This window comes from Cebus imitator, unplaced genomic scaffold (genome assembly GCF_001604975.1).
Source record: "Cebus imitator isolate Cc_AM_T3 unplaced genomic scaffold, Cebus_imitator-1.0 Scaffold129, whole genome shotgun sequence".
In the NCBI taxonomy this organism is placed as follows: domain Eukaryota; kingdom Metazoa; phylum Chordata; class Mammalia; order Primates; family Cebidae; genus Cebus; species Cebus imitator.
Window position 1 is genome coordinate 4,311,155 of NW_016107444.1, and position 16,733 is coordinate 4,327,887.

General features: G+C 40.3%; 1 protein-coding gene and 2 long non-coding RNA genes across 8 annotated transcripts in view; 2 read left to right on the forward strand and 1 right to left on the reverse strand.

Annotated features, from left to right (window-relative positions):
• Positions 1-401: 401 nt before the first annotated feature.
• LOC119473036 lies at positions 402-4,409 on the reverse strand. 2 transcript variants are annotated; one of them, XR_005202206.1, is made up of 2 exons: positions 4,044-4,409; positions 402-946 (listed from the first exon to the last, which is right to left on the reverse strand). It is a non-coding gene; the product is annotated as an uncharacterized LOC119473036 (long non-coding RNA). The 2 variants fall into 2 exon arrangements; XR_005202207.1 differs by lacking the exon at positions 4,044-4,409 and adding an exon at positions 3,467-4,035.
• On the forward strand, positions 1,891-4,493 carry LOC119473035. Its single transcript, XR_005202205.1, has 3 exons — positions 1,891-2,496; positions 3,180-3,260; positions 4,405-4,493. It is a non-coding gene; the product is annotated as an uncharacterized LOC119473035 (long non-coding RNA).
• A 2,411-nt stretch (positions 4,494-6,904) lies between these two features.
• Positions 6,905-16,733, forward strand: part of CTNNB1 (catenin beta 1) — a 41,035-nt gene continuing 31,206 nt past the window's right edge. For 3 of the 5 annotated variants that reach the window (XM_017540963.2, XM_017540965.2, XM_017540964.2), the window contains exon 1: positions 6,905-7,146. The gene's annotated coding sequence lies outside the window, so the exon portion shown is untranslated. The remainder of the gene's footprint in view (positions 7,147-16,733) is intronic. The other 2 variants (XM_037742909.1, XM_037742910.1) reach the window with 2 other exon arrangements.

Genomic DNA, 16,733 nt, shown 5'->3' on the forward strand with positions numbered 1-16,733 from the left:
AATATATGTAATTGGCAGCTGTGCATATATATAATTTTAGTAGATATGTGTCTGCGGGTGCACATACAAAATTATTTTACTAAGAAGACTGTACCATTAAAAATCTTTAGAAATGCTTGTCAGAAGAGAGGCAGCACATAACCCGCAGTATGATGTGATTATTTAGAACAAGACAAAATTTGAATTTTCTTTGTTCTATTACTTAGCTTTCCTATGTAACAAACCACCCCAAAACAAATTGGCTTAAAACAACTACCATTTTTAATTGTTTAGAATCAGCACAATGTCACTTGTACTGACAATCTATGAATAAGGGTTCTGAAAGGTAAATCACGGGAGAAAGGGTTGAAGGAACTGGGATGGGTTTGCTATGAAAAGAGAACACTAATAAGAAAAAGGAGTTTGTGTTAGACATTTACTATCTTTATTTCTTATAGCTTAGTTTCCAATACAATTTATAGTGGACAGAAAAATGTTTTGAATGGATAATCCCTTGAAGCAACAGAAATTAAAGCACTTTTTTTCTTTTCCCAAATCGATTTTATAATTATAGAACTATATGATTTCAGTGAGTTCCATTTGGTAGAATGACACAGTCAGCTGACATGAAAATGACTAGAAATTCCCAGTGGAGATGTGTATATTTCATACTTGTCCACTTTCCTCATTTTTATTATGAAATTGGCCAGTTCTTTCTCCTCTTTTTAAAAGAAAATCAATATGACCTTTACTTCTTTATCTTTTTCCCCCAACTCAAATTCTACAATTGTACATTCAAAACATGAACAGATTTGAAAACAGATTATGAAGAAAAAGCTTTAGTACAAACAAAAGAAAAAGATGGAGTAAAATGCATGTCCATTGCTGCATGGGAAATGGTGTGGCAAACGTGGTACCTCTCCACGGAGAAAGGCACAGGTAGTGACTAAGAAAGTTGCTTGTCCACCTAAAAAGAGGACGCAAAATAAAATATATTTTAAAGAAAATCCATGCAAATACAGTGTCCCTTCTGTGTATGGCTGGAACAGCGCTCTGTTTGAATAATTTTATAGCTTCACCTAGAACTAAAATTTCTGCAAACTTATACCAAAAAATGCTCTTAAAATTTATGCATTGTATAAGCAAATACTGTATTATAAGATTTAGCATTAAATGTTAAGATCATCCAATATAATAAATTTTAATAACCAATAACCTTGAAAATTTGGCCATGATAAAATTTATTTATTTTGCTTTTTAACAAACAAAAAATTAAGACTGCAATACAAACAAAAATGTCGTTTCTTTTGGCAGCATTATTAGAAGAAAAATCGGAAATGACTACATCCTTACCCTAAGAATGTTTTAGCCAAGTAGTTAAAAAAATTTCAATCTGTATGTTCTTCCACTCTTCTAGGCCCAAAGTTAATTTTTACTGAGTGGTACAAAATAGAAAAGGACATTTGCTTCTGGCACTGTGACCTTCTCTAGGCCCTGCCTGCGTTACTCTGATACAACATATTTCTGTCACACACTTGTGATTGATATAACCAGCAACCATTGTCCTTAAACACTCAACTTGACAGCAGGTGAAAGGGAAAAGAAAATTTTCTTTTGCATCAATAAAGAGTGCTACACTATAAACACACTTCATTCTTTGATAAAATGGATGATTTAAAAAATTATTTAGTTAGGTAATTGCTCAACTTATTTTTTTTCCAGCTATACACATGGAAACATCTAATTTTTGCTCTGAAACCAATGAAGCTCAAACATATTGTAAACAACTTAAAATTTTTTAAAAGAAATATATAGCTGATCCATATGTTTTCCAACTAAGCCACAGTATAAAACCTCTATGTTTAAAAATGCCATACCGTCCATAGATACTCACACATACATATACACACCGATGCAACTCCACACTTACCCACTGATGACTGAACCTTTTAGCATGGATTGGTGAAGGGCAGCGGAAAAGAAATGGGGAGAATTTTTTTCTCAATAGGCATGTTTACTAAACAGGACATTTTACCCAGTATTTTGTTTTAGTGTGGGGGGGAATCCTAATTGTATTTAGACTTTATATGGCATGGGTTACTCAGTTCACAGCAGAAGCACCTGCAGCAAATTAATTTGTTGTAGCACATTAATTATCTCATAGCTTCTATTTAGGCCGCAGCTGTTGCTATTATGTTAATAATATTTTTATTACCACTGTATACAACAGGTTATGTCCATAATAGAAATATCTCTTTCTCTCTCTCTTTTTTTGGCATCTCCCCCCCTTGTTGTTTTCATTTTTCTATGTCAGGAGGGGAGACTGAAAGAAATTTAGGCAAATTAAGCCCCAAAGCGCACTATAATTTTCTATTTCTGAACTGATTTGTAAGAGAATGGATAAGTGAAATTAGCAAAGAATCACCCCACACAAAGATGGCGCGTGCAGAATTTGTGAAAGCGAAAAAGAAGACGAAGGAGAAGCAAAGAGGGACGGAACACGGCAGTGCCAGGGTGGTGAGTGTTTGGATGGGGGCGGGGAAAATGCTGCAGTTTTCATGAAATAATAAGGTGGGGGAAAAAGGCATACAAAGAGTAGGTTTTTCATTGTTTGTAAAATATAAACACAGACGAATTCTGTCTCTGGTTTGTTCATGCTTTTCACTCTGCACAGCAGGGATGTTCTTAAGAAGTTGCCCTCTGCGAAATTTCACTAAATGGGAACCGTGGACCCTGCATGATGGGATTATAATCACACCAGCCACTCCTTTTACATAATTTTTTGTTTAAGATCCAGTAAGACTCCCTGTTTTTAATACATATAAAGCAATAGACATGTATATGTCGATAAACTGAGGGTGTGCATCCCTATTGCCTAGTGCAAGCTAAAACAAAAAACCGGTGATATCACATCTACAAATCTCAATGGATTCAAAAACAATATGAAAATTTTTAGCTGACAAGAACATGTCTGCTGCCTGCAGTCCCTGCAATAGCTCACCATGTTGCCTACTAACCAAAAGATCAAAAATTATCGATTTCATGGCGCTGCGAGGTCTGGAAAGAAAAGCTACTTTAAAATTTGCATTGTTTAAGAAATGACTTAAAAGAAAAGAATCATTTTTTTCTGAACATTTTGGAAGGTGAAAATGACTTGTTTTAATCTTATCCATGATTTGCTATAATTCTATTATTTTTAGCAGCTGGAGTCCAGAAATGATTTTTTTTCGGTGAATTTAGGATTTTGCCGCAGTATACATCTGCAGTCCCAGAATCCTCCGGTAAGTTAATCCTTCTTGCGATGGGAAACGCCTTTAGCCTTCTTGTGAATGAAATATCTGCAACCATTTTGAAATTTTTAATAGAGGGGTGTGTGTGTGTGTGTGTGCACGTGCGTGTGTTGCGGGTGTGTGTCTCCGAAGCATGATTTCTTAGAAATGCAGCGGTACTTGTCTGAGTTCTTAGAAACATTGAGAAACGTATATACCTTCATGTTCTTTGCATATCATGGATGAAGTCTCCATTGCTTCTCCTTCACACTTTGCACGGTAGCCATTAAAATATACTTTGTCAGTATGGCAAACCAGTGAAGGCCTCGAGAACACATACCTCCAAACATGTAGGGTGTTCCTGACATAACTGAAGTGACCAGGCCACAGCAACCACCATGGCCACTGCCTCCCGCCACCTTCACCGCCCCTCCCTCGCTCTGCAGTGTACATCAGCTGCAGGCTTCCACAGCGGCTTTCCGCCGAACTTGCCCAGTGGGTTCCTAGATTACTTCTGTGTGCGAGAATAGCCAACCATGTAGTCTGACAAGAGGTATTTACAACTACTTAGCCTGTTCAGCTGGAAAGAAATCAAAAGATAACACCGAACCCTGAGACGATGTATTACAAATCAGAAGTCCCAATCCATAAATAGCCCACTTGATGAACTGCTGAATGAGAAGCTGATCCTGACTACCGTCCAGTGTTTTTACATTCTCATAAGAAATATTCTTAACAAGCCTTCTTAGAGAGTTGGGATTGATTGCTTTTAAATGCACGGAATGTTATTCTTACCTTTCCGCTGGGTGGGGAGCCTTCCGAGGGGATTCGGATGTAGAGTCCAACAGAGACCACACCCTAGGTTCACAGCTTGTTTTCCACCGTTTCTGCTTCTCTTAAAATAGGGTTAACAGTTACAATTTTACATTAATTTAAGAGACCTAATCAAAAGGAGCCAGTCATCCGTTTCCCTCTAAGGGAAGCTCATTGTCTTAGGTGCTCAATAAATGTTTAATTAATGGATTTGATAGAGTTAAGCATCCAAAAAGTGAACGAACCTTCTTTACAATGCTGGCGTGATTCATATTTCTGTTTGAAGTGTGAAATAATCTGGGCTGGTTTTTTGTTTTTGTTTTTTTTTCTCTCTCTCTCAAAGGTAATTCAAAAGCATCTGTTTTAGGGAAGGGATACCTTACATTCAGGTTCGGTCTTCTACTGCATGATATGCCAGTGGCCTGATAGCATGACACGAAATATCTTCTCTCTTAAACTAGCTGGAGACACTTGGTTTCTAAGAATACAGATTAAAAATTAGAACCACTTGTCTGTCGCCATTTCATAAAATTAATTTATGTCAAACCCAGGATGACTGGCTCTAGAATGAAAAGGCAAAAAACAGATAACCAACTGTTTTTTATGAAATGTATTGTCCAAGGTCAATCTTTAAAAAATTATTTAACAAAATTTCTTATTTCACCAAACTCAGGTATTCTGATACTGTATTTTTCCTTGGTTTAATGATAGTATTTGTCTTCATTCCATAGAAGTTATTCATCTCATATTTTTGGTGAGACAACTAGAACAATTTCTGCCTTATGAAACATGCAAATAAAAATTAGGAGCAATGTTAAGTTTAACTTGCTTTAATGTTAGTAAACCAGTAATTCTTCAGTCAACTTATTATGACAGGAAAAACAGCATGTTGCATTGTTGCAAATTTTACCTTTTTAAAAAATAACATGTATTTGTTTATGGTGTCAATAGGGATTAAAAATCCTAATTCTAAATTTAAAGTATTTGTAGAAAAATGATTCCATTATTTTGGTAACGGAACACAGAAACAGAAATATAGAAATGTTTTTTTCCTTTAGATCTTCCAATGGTGCAGATATTTCTTAGCCAATTTCAAGAGTGCCTTATTCAACAACAAAAAACACTGCATATAGAAAAACATTTAAAAAAAACCCTGCAAAAGTGGTGATTCTGTCGTCTGATTTTGAATGTATGACTTTAATCACGTCAATTGCATATTCCTTAACTCTACAAATGACAATTAAAATTAGGAATCAGTATCTGAAAACGCCATTTATACTTCTGACTTTATATTAGAAACATGGCTTTAATGAAATACCTTTTTTGGTTCAATCTTTTTGAATTGTGAGTACAGCCAATAGCTACACTTAATTCTACAGAATTACTAGGGAAGATACTAATGAGAAGGTTTTTCTAGACAATGGATCTCACTGAACGTCATCTCAGTGTGTGGACTTTTTCCAATGCAGTGGCCCACATGTGCTATGGTGACAGACGGCAGTTGGCATTACCATTTATATAGTAAAATATATTTAAGACAAAAATAAAAGTTATTTCAAGAATATGTTGTCCCTGAAACACGAGCTATGCCTTAAACTACCTCCATGAGTGAGTAAGCAAGTGGGTTTCCTGCCTGCATCTATGTGTAAACAGCTATTGTTTGCATGTATTAATTGCGGTCCTGGGATAAAAGCACAGAGGTAACTTTCACTGCTGCTTTTTGTACTCTCTCCAGTGTTTTGGAGGAAAAATAAGCACAAACAATAGACTAGAGAAAGTGAAGCGATCGTCATTGCTGCAGCTTTGACAAATGCCAATTTTGCTGCATTACAATGGGAAATATTTTTCAGCCTATCAAAATTAATTACAAAACGTTTTTGAAAGTCAGTTAAAAAAATTACAGGCTGCCTAATCGATCGCTTTTTCTATAAACATACTTCGATTTCTCAAGTAATACCGTAAAAATCTTCTTCTCCAAAGAAAAATCCCCACAAATAAATCTACTGATACCCAGTGACAAGTGGAACCAGATAAAAATGGAATCTATGAGAATTAACCTAATTGACAGCGCTCTGGAGCGAATCCGTTTCCATTAGCTATTTGTTCACAGTGGGTACTCGGGAGGACTTGTTGAACTGCGGGCTTGGCGCCCACTCTTCGGGGAGTTCACAGCCCTCGCGAGTGGGATCGAGGGCGGCTTGGCCCGGCGGTTCAGGTCGAAACTCAAGCCGAGCCGCCTGCCGAGCCGTGGGACCACCATCCGGAGAGCGGGGGGCCTCCGGGCGCCTGGGACTGGGCCGCCAGCCAGGGCCGGCAGGGAGCGCGCGGCAGACCGCAAGGTCGCGAGGCCCCGTCACCCGCGCCGGGCCGCGAGTCCGCAGACGGGCGCCCAGGAGCGCCCCGAGCCGGGCGGGCGCTGGCCCCGAACTTCCGCCCTCCCGGGACCCGTCCCGTCCGCCCCGCGCAGCCCCCGAGGGCCGGGGCCGAGGAGCCACCTTCCGCAGGCCGCGGGGAAGGCTCTCCGGCTCGGGAGACGCGCGGGGCGGGGGCGTTGGGCTTGGGACGGGGGAGGAGACGGGGCCCCCTTCGCGCACCCAGGCCTGCAGGGGCCTGGCCGCCCCGACGCAGACCCCGGCGCCCTCCGGGGCCGCCCTCAGGTCCCGCGCGCCGGGCAGCCGCCAGCCCGCGCCCCGGGGAGCGTCCGTGGGGAGCGTCCGCGGCGCGCGCGGCCCCCGCCCCGGCCCCGGCCCGGGGCGCCCTCACGGCGGCGCACGGCTGGCGGCGCGGGACTACTTTCCCCCGCCCTCTCGCGCCCCGCCCCGTGTCCTCGCGCGGCGGAACGCTCCGCGCGGCGCCGGCGGCGGCAGGATACAGCGGCTTGCGCGCGACTTATAAGAGCTCCTTGTGCGGCGCCATTTTAACTCTCTCGGTCTGTGGCAGCCGCGGTAGCCCGGCCCCGGGAGCGGAGAGCGAGGGGAGGCGGAGACGGAGGAAGGTCCGAGGAGCAGCCTCAGTCCCCGCCGAGCCGCCACCGCAGGTCGAGGACGGTCGGACTCCCGCGGCGGGAGGAGCCTGTTCCCCTGAGGTGCTTGGGCGCTCCTTTCCTTATCCTTCCGGGGCTGCTCCCGCTTCCTCTCGGAGCCAAACTTCGTCGCTGGCGCGCGCTCCGGGCGGCGAGCTGGGAGCCGGGCCCGGCGCAGCCCGGAGGCCTGGGGTGGGGAGCGGGGGACTCAGGTGGGGGACGGCGGGTGAGGGCCGCGCCCCGGGCGCGGAGGGCGGCGGCCGGGCCCGGGTTCCGGTCGCGCTGCCCCTCGGGGGCCCCGGGGGCATCGCTTGCCGGGGGTGGTGCTGCGGGGTCGCGGCCAGGAGCCCGGATGGCCGGCGGGGTGGGGGTGGGGGTGGGGGGTCTGTGGTTTCTGCCCGGGGCTCCGGCCTTGGCCGAGTTTGGGGGAGGGACCCTGTGCCTCGGGATGCGCCGGGACCGGGGTGGGGGGCGGGGTGGGGACGGGGGGCTCCGCCTTCTCAGCTCCTGCGGCGAGTTGGGGTTCGGGGGCTCAGGCCGGAGCGCCACGCTAAGTTCCATCTGTCCTGGGGATCCGCCGACTGGACTTTCTGTTAAGGTTTCAGAAGAATAGAAGTGTTCATTTTTTTTTTTTTTTTTTTTTTTTTTTGGTAATGCCCTGCCTATGGGAGTTTGAATCGAAGCAACTTTAAACCTTAGAGTTACTAAACTCTGAGTGCGGTCGGTGCGATGCGTCAGTAGGGTGTTGCACGTAAGAAATCCATGTCTTGCACCTATGTTGTAGCGTACCTTGCAGGTGAGTGAAAGCAGTGGATAAAGTAGGGGAGTCTTCTGGATTTATGGTAGTGGGCATGAGACCCTGGTGAAACGCGGGGGTGGAGGAAGGCGAAAGTGATGGCTGTTTGTTAACCACGTTAACTGCAGGATTCAGCCTCTGACTCGGACTGCTTCGAGTATTTTGTTCGTAGAAATAATTTAAATTTATTCAAATAGTTTGATGGCAGCTAAACTTGATTTTTAGAGCACGTTTTCTTTTCAGCGGAGTGAATTTTTCCTTCTCTGCAAAACGGCCAAATGCAATTCAAGCGGTTGAAACTTGTCTCAGTGTTTTGTCTGGAGAGAGGACTTTGAACCGAGACTTTCCGAAGTTAAGTCCCTATAGCCCGCTTCTGAATCTGCCAAGCTGGAAAGCTTTGGCACTGGGTGTAGTTGTTCCCTTCGTTCTGTTCCCGTGTGGAGGGACATTGTCTCATACTTTGTATCTTCCAGACATCTGTGGTCTCCCCCCTCCCCGGCCCCCCCACCCCTCGAGTTTGTGAGTGGTGAATGAAGAAAGACTAGGGCTGCTGGTATGCAGAGGTCGGCAAAAGGAAATCGAGGAGTGGTTTTAGTGAAATGAGAGCTTTGTATCGTGAATAATGGTGGCTTAGGCTAGACATCAACTTGAAGAGACGGCAGCATTTCCTTTGATAATGTCTAGGCTAATGTTTTTCAAATCGCCAAGTTGTAAAGTAGTTTGTCTGGAATTTAGGAAGCCATTTCAGTGTTTGTCACTTGGTGAACGAACATTCAATACCTTCAGATGTCTTCGTGTTGATTTGTATCATCCTAAGAAATATTAAACATAGCCTCAAGTGTTATTTATATTATACTGCTGGTTTACTCTCTGCTTAAATTATTGACATAAATTTCTACTTTGGAGTCTTTTCATTTGAACTAAGGCTGCTGCGACATTTATTTTACTTTTATATTTATATCTTTGAAAAATCTCTGATTAAAAAAGTACCCTTAAGGGTTTGAGGATGTCCTTTCACACCAGACAAAATTTGGTTAATTTGCGCCCAATATTCATTAATTTGACCTAACCTTTGTTCCGAAGGCCATGTACAAGGACAAGGCCCTGAGATTACTGCAACAATAACTTGAAAAACTTTCAGAAGTCTATTCTGTAGGATTAAAGGAATGCTGAAACTATTCAAGTCTGAAGTCCTGGGGGTGGGGAAAAGTAAAAACCTGTGCTAGAGAGCTTAGTATAGCATGTAACTTTAGAGTCCTGAGGAGTCGTCAGTCTCCCACAGACCAGAGCAATCATTTAAAAGTTTTCAGGAAAAACCAACTTTAAAAAAAATAAGGTGGCTAATAAAAAATGAAGCATTTAACAGTGTTCAGGTTTCAGAGTATCGAGGGGTTTTTAAAACTGTTACTGGATTATTTCCTTTGCCAAGATGATGATATAGAAAAGTGTATTGCCAATATTAAAATTTATCAGACTGAGCTTCTTACTGTTCCTGTTGATGACTGGATAAAAATTGGCATAAATGAGGGTCTCTGTGCTTGTTTTCATAACATCACCACCAAGATAGAAAATGAGGAGGCAAGTTTAAGAGTATTTTGAAATGTGTTAGCAAAAAAACTATCGTAGATACCCTTTTTTGTTATAGGGCGTGGTGGAGAGAGGTGCGTGCTAAGTATTGAAACTAGGGATGTGGAGAATTAAAAGTTTCAAAATCATTATTTTGTAATAAGTAGCAGTGAAATTAAAACTCCTGCAATAGACTATATACTCAGTTAAATGAAACTTCAGTGTTATTTAAATGAAATAATACATCTGTCCTATTACAAGATTACTTTATTTCTCTTTGGTAGTTTCCTAGCTGCTGATAACCAATAATTGTAGATGAGTAGGTGGTAAATTTTAAGTTTGTACTTTGAGCTTAGTCGGAAGCATGCTTGACTGCCAACCCAGGGCACAAAGGATGAAGGCTTTTAGAACTGGACAAACGTCTAACAAAAGGTATTTACAACTCTTTTGTAATGTGGCATGTTGATTTGTGACATTGTTTTTGGAAATACTGTGTTAACTTAGTTGTTTTCTTGGAGTCCTCTTTTTATTGGAACTGTGGTATCTACTGTTGAAACTGCTTGACTGAGAACATTCTTATATTGTAAAAGTAAATAGTAAACATAGCCCAGGACTGCTTCTGATTCGTCCATCGTATTTAGCCGTTGCCTCCTACACCCTCATTGAGAAGATACTGATTTGCAGATTCAGTTATTTTTCTTTAACAGACTATGTAATGTTGCAGTTGTGATTGTGATAGGTAAGTGGGCCAATCGGTTAAAATAAATACATACTTCTCAGGTTTCACGAAAGGAAAATAAATGATTGTGTTGATTGGAAAGAGTAGGTGTTAACTCCTATAGTTTTTCATCACTTAAACTCAGGAGAAAGTTATTTATTTCCTCTTTACTTAAGAATGCTGCTTTTGTGTTTCATGCAAGGCTGAGCTTGACTCAGTTTGAAACCTAGGCTCATCTGTTGAGGCCTGAACCCTGCTGTCCTTGAGGTATGCATGTAATTGCTTCCTCCCTAAGGAAAAAGCAGCTCTTGAAAGATAAAGTCAATCACGTTAGGAACTCATTTTTAGGGTTTAACCACTTTTTTTTTTTTTTAAACTTATGGTCATCTTTTTTGTTAAGAGACATTCCCCACTCTCAAAGTTTCCCTCCAGCCTGAAGCAGCAGAGTAAGTAGTGTTGGAGCAGGTTCATTCCATGCTTGGGTCATGTTGAGTGCCCTCCAGTGGATATATTATAATGCTTGTGTTTTTTTTTTTTTTTTTTTTTTTTAAATTCCAGACAAGTTTATGTGGAATTTATTTGTGAATATCTCTGATGAGGGAGAATCGACTAAGAAACCTTTGATTTCTAAAATAATTCCTTCATATCATTACTGCTAATTAAAAGACAGGCTTGAGAAAATGTCATCTCAGCCAATATTTGCAGAAAAGTAGGGAGTTTTTTTAAGGTCACTTTGAATAGGCAGTTCTGCTTAAATATATCATGATAATAAACCTGAATCTCAATGTAGTACTTTAGGAGGTAAAGGATCATAATGTTTAGCTATACTGATGGATTAGAGCAACTGAAATTCTCATAAAAAATTAAGATGTGAATTGTCAATTTGTCTAAAATCAGTCACAGAGTAAAAGATGAGTAAGTGCTCAACTTGATTATATTAGGAAATAGATAGAAATAAAGGTAATTGAGCCAGTGTGTGTGACCTTAGTGACCATCGGGTTGGTCTCATTTGTACATAGTGGTGGGCTATGATGAATTGTGTTTTGCCCTTTCAATCTTTCCATAAAAGCTTTCTCCAGGTTCCTGTTTTAAAGTTCATGGTTTTTCTATTAATAATATTATTTTCTATAAATACTTGTTTCACATCAGAATCTTAATTACCAACCGGAATGAAGCCTATTCTCAATTAGCTTTTGGAAGTCAAATGGTCAGCTTATGGAAATTTTTCAGGATTTAGATTTTTAGAAATTTGTTTTTCAGAATATGTTTCTGGAATGACATTTAAATGTTAGTGTAGGGAGGGAAAATGACAGCTATCAGTGATTGCTTTACTTTGCTTTTGTAATTCAGTGTAATTTTGTGGAAACATTGGTATATGGTTTTTCATTGGTATATTACATTTCAAGAAATGTGTTATTGCTATGTTTAGTTTTTTCTTAACAGGCAAGAACGCCTCAAGTGCTTTATATGAATGATTGTTTCTGGATGGATTAAATATTCCTCCATCAAGGACCATACTTGTAAATTAGTGATTTCCAAGTTGGCGCTTAGTATTTGCAGCGTGTTTAAGCTTCTGTTCTGATTTTTAAAGAGTTTTCTGAGAAATGAGAGTAGGTTTAAAAGTTCTTTGGAAAATCATGTACATTCAGCTTATTGAAAAAAAATTGTTACTGGGGATTTAATTTGTCTCTTGAAATGGGCTACTTGCCTTCATTAATGTAGGACACTACAATTTGTTGTTCAAGATATGTTACCAAGAATAAGATTGCTTTCACAAGCCTTACAGGATTGGTCTTTATAGTGGGAATGGCTACTCAAATGTCTCCAGAGCCACTTAGGTATTGGCTAAATGGGACCATGTGGACTACTACAAATTGGAGTGCAAATGTCCCGTTTAAGCAGCACCAGTCATTGTGTGGGAATGTAGTTTATGTTGCCAGATCATCTGATTTTTTTTTTTTTTTTTCCCCTAAGAGGAGTAGGAAATCCAGATGAATGTACATCCCTTGATTTGCAAGTGTCGGTGAACAAAATTCATATTTTAAGATGATATATTCAGCACAAATTAAATACACTTACTGGCTGAATACTGCAGTAGTCCTATTTGAAGTATGGTATTTTCCTAATGATTCTGTGAAATGACTGGCTCTGTGAATGTACATAGTTTAGCAGATAACATTAAGCTATTAGGTTTGTATTTAGGCACTTGGAAAATACCTTGTGTTGATAACAGATTAGGAACTTAAGAGCAAGATTCATATTACTAACTTATTTGTGAAGACTGGAAAACTCACATTTTTAAAGTTAGGAATTAAGATGGCCTGATTCAAGGAAAAGGGGGAGAAGTAATTTATTACTTGACCATCTTAAATAGAGTTTTTTAAGTGTATTTTTAAGAGGTCTCAAAACTTAATCTGTGAAGGCACTTGAAATGCTGGGCAAATTAAATTCTGTATATACAACTCATGTCAGCCTCAGATATTACTGGTCTTTAAATCATGTCCCTTTTACCAGAAGTTTGCATTTCTAAGCTAAACTGTTACTTTTAGATTAGATCCAAAACTTAAAAACAGTTTAGGTAATTAAAAATTAATTGATATGTTTTACTTAAATTAATGGTGTATGGCTTTTTGGCCAATATAAGTTTATGCAGGCAGTTAAATAGATTTTGGTTAAATCTTTTGCTGCTAACAAGGAATTTCCAGAATTTGAAAAGCGGGGTGGCCGAGTGTGGTGGCTCATGCATGTAATCCCAACACTTTGGGAGGCCGAGGCTGGCGGATCACCTGAGGTCAGGAGTTGGAGACCACCCTGGCAGACATGATAAAACCCTGTCTCTACTAAAAATATGAAAATTAGCCAGGTGTGGTGGCAGACGCCTGTGATCCCATCTCTGGAGGCTGAAGCAGGAAAATCTCTCGAACCCAGGAGGTGGAGGTTGCGGTGAGCTGAGATTGTGCCACTGCACTCCAGTGGGGCAACAGAGGGACACTGTCTCAAAAAAGAAAAGTGGGGTGTTTAGTCTTCAAACTCCATGTTTAAATGGACTAAAAATGCAAATCATAGGCCAGCATTGGTTTAAAAAGCATCATCTGAAAATAGTACTGTATGGTCTGCAGTCATTTTTATTACAGTATGATAGTGTTAAATACAATCAGCTCAGTGAACCTTTCATGAAATGTTAATCCTAGAGGTGCCCTGGCCTATCTCACAATCTCCATGTTACTCTTCATGGAACCACTGTAAAGTTTCTTTTGTAATATCCTAGAAGTTTCCTACCTCTGATATCTTTTGAATTTGTTTTTCAGGCTTTTTTCCTCCCCTCTTGATGAGGTTTTGAGGAGTATGAACAGCTGAATAATGCTTGGGTGAAACCGCTTCATTGTACTTCCATTTTCTCTGCTATTTATTTCCATCTTTTAATTTTTTCACTAATATCTCCACGGTTTTACTCTGATTTAGTAATTCACATGTTACTGGACTAATATTTTCTTTTTAACTGACTTGTAACAGATATGTTAAACCGTTTAAAACTTCAGGAATATATTTAACCTACTTTAGTAGGTTAATTCGTCTTTCAAGTTAATTGATCTATATGGCATATAAACCTTATGATTAATAAATTTAAATGCTGGTAGCTGAGTTGCAAGCCATAGATGTACAAAAAAGCTGAAGGGTTAGGTTAAGCTTCTCTTACAGGGTTTTGTAATCGTGGAAATATATATATGTGGATATATATAGCATACCTTATTGGACATCTGTATAAAAATGTAAGAATTTAAATTTACTGCAGATTTTCTTGGGAGTGCAATTTGAAGATGACCTTAAGTGGTGATAGTAATTTGCTATACTGAGGAATAGTTGTTGCAAACGGCTCCCAATTTTGTGTTACCATGGAGTAAACCGAACAGCTGTAACAGGGATTAGGAACTGCTCACTTTTTTTTTTTTTTTTTTTTTTTTTTTTAGTATAATTAAGTGGTTTTGGGGTAAGGGTGTAGGGACTGAGTGTCTTTGAAGTTTTGCATGTACTGGATGAATGCCACCTGCATAAGGGAGGAAGAAGGGATTCTTGGAAATATTTTTCAACCTGGGTAACTATGGAGGCTTCCAAATGGAGTTCCATTCCCCCCTGTAGGAAAGTGATGAGGCAGACCCTTAAATTTCTTTCTGAGCCACTGAAAGAATGTCCTCAAACTTTGCTTATACTTTATAGTTCATTTAGGTACAAAAGTACAAACTAAATGTTACTCAGGAAACATAGTGCTCTTTAATTACATTATAAATTTAGTATATCAGTTTTCTGGCATTTTGCTGAATTTTGTGAAGTTTGAAGCCCACCTGCTTTGTTAGTTTATGTTTCATGTTGTCCTCTGCTGATCACTGTTTTCCTGCTTTAATTGTGCTGTCATTTTTCCTGGGTTCTGATTGAGAGTGCCAGCCATTCTATTCCCCATAGAATAAGAAATAAGAGGCTAGAAAGTTTAGAGATGAGATGCCTCTGAATGCCAGAAGATCAGGGGTCACCCTTGAGGCAGAGTAATAATAGTTAAAATGGTATTGCTGATAAGTGGATGCTGGGAAATATTAAAATTTGATTTTTTAGAAGAATATTTATTTCTCATGCTTGAAGAATGCCCTGACTGTATGCTAAAGGGCCTTAGGTTTTTCCTCATCACCATTATACCCCAGATTCCATTACATTTGTCTGAAATGTCTAAGACTGAACGGCCGTTTCATACCTTCCCTTTTCTCCTCAGCTTCCCCTCTCTCCCCCATCAGGAGCTAAGTAGGAACTCCTTCACCTTGTTAGCATCAAGCTTCATCAAGGGTCTGTCTTTACATGAAGGAAGAGGTAGTACTGCATTCTGGTCAGGGGCCAATCCTGAGGCTGCCTTTTTCAAGGACATTGTTACTTTAGTTACACTTGCTCTTCTTTGTTAACTCATCCGCCAGACTCTAATCCTGTTGCTTTTTTTGTTCCCCGTCTCCCACCTTTCATCATCTGAAATCCATTCATTGTAACGTCTAGAACTCCCTCATCAGAAAATCCTTTCTATTCTCAATCTGTTGTGTGAATGTTCCTTTCTTTCTTACTCCAACTGTTACCTAGCCTTCTCCCTGAGAATGCTACTTCTCTTGCAGCTCTCTCGAGTGGTGAATTTTTTCCTGCTTGCACACCTTGTAATACTGAACTAAGGTGTGTACACTAAATGTCTGCTTTTGTTCCTCATTGTCAACTTCTTGACCTTTCTTCTTCAAAATTTAAAGCCTTGACTTTCATGTGATCAAATTATACCACCCACTGACCATCTTTATTTCAAGCACTTACAAACGTTCCTGGGTCATTCACATTTTTCCTTGATCACTTTATTAGCTCTTGGCTCATTGTCACTTCTCTTTTATTTCTGTCATAATTCTTGGGGACATCAGTATCCATGTAGAGCAGTACTAGTCAAGACTTGGTCTGGTAACTGTTTGTAACCTGTATGAATTAAGATAAGGAAAAGTTTATGCCAGAATATAAGTCACCTGTGTCACTAAGTTTACGTTTAGTTCAGCTTACTTTTTTTGTAGCAAGATTTTGATGAAGCGGTATGCTGATTTACAATCTGGTACAAACTTTGTTGTAGAAGACGCTTCCAATATCCTGGTCTCTTAGTTCGTTAATTTCCTATCCTCCAGTGATCTTGTTTTCTACCCTAACTACACGTTCCTATTGTCATATCCTGGAATACTTAGTCTTTTATCAGTAAGTGTGCGCCCTTCCCCCAATCTCATTTCAGACACCCCACTTTCTAATTCCTTTAGTGAACGTATCAGCTCCAGCAACCCATCAGTCCCATTGGGACCTACAGTTTATCCACGCTTTTCCCTGTTCCTCATCCTCACTTCTACACAGCTGAAGTTTCATATTGAATTATAATCAATTTCTTATATACATGTTCAACAATCTTGTCCCTCCCTGGCTTCATGCCCAGTGATCCCTAGCATCTATGACCGTGTTCTTTATCCTCTCCCCTGTCACTGTGGATGAACTGTAGCCTTCCAAGATAGGGCCACCCAGTTCATTTGTACACCAGATCCCATCCCCTCTTGCTCTCAAGAATGTTACTGTAGCATCTCTCTTCACTTGTATCAATGGTTTTTCCTATTCTTCTGACTCTTTTTTATGAACAAACATGCCGTTATCCCAGTATAAAAAAAATGTTTCTCCCTGTCTCTCCTTTCTCACCACCTCAGTCTCTGCTTCTCTTTCCAGCAAAATACCTTGAAAAGTTGCTTTATGCACTCCCTTTTTCTTTTGAACCCGTACCAGTGACCACCGTGTTATAAATTTGTAGTTGTCATCTCACTTGATCTATTAGTAGTATTTGGCACCATTGCTACAGTTGCTTGAAATGCCTTTTCATTGGTTTCCAGGCCACCATGTTTGTTAGGAGGTTTTCTTCTTTATTGGCAGTTCCTTCTTTTTTTCTTTTTTTCTGTTATGTCTCTGACCTCTGTTGGAGTGGCCGAAGGTTTAGTTTCTGAATCTCTCCTTTTTTGTTGTGCATATTTACTCCAGTAT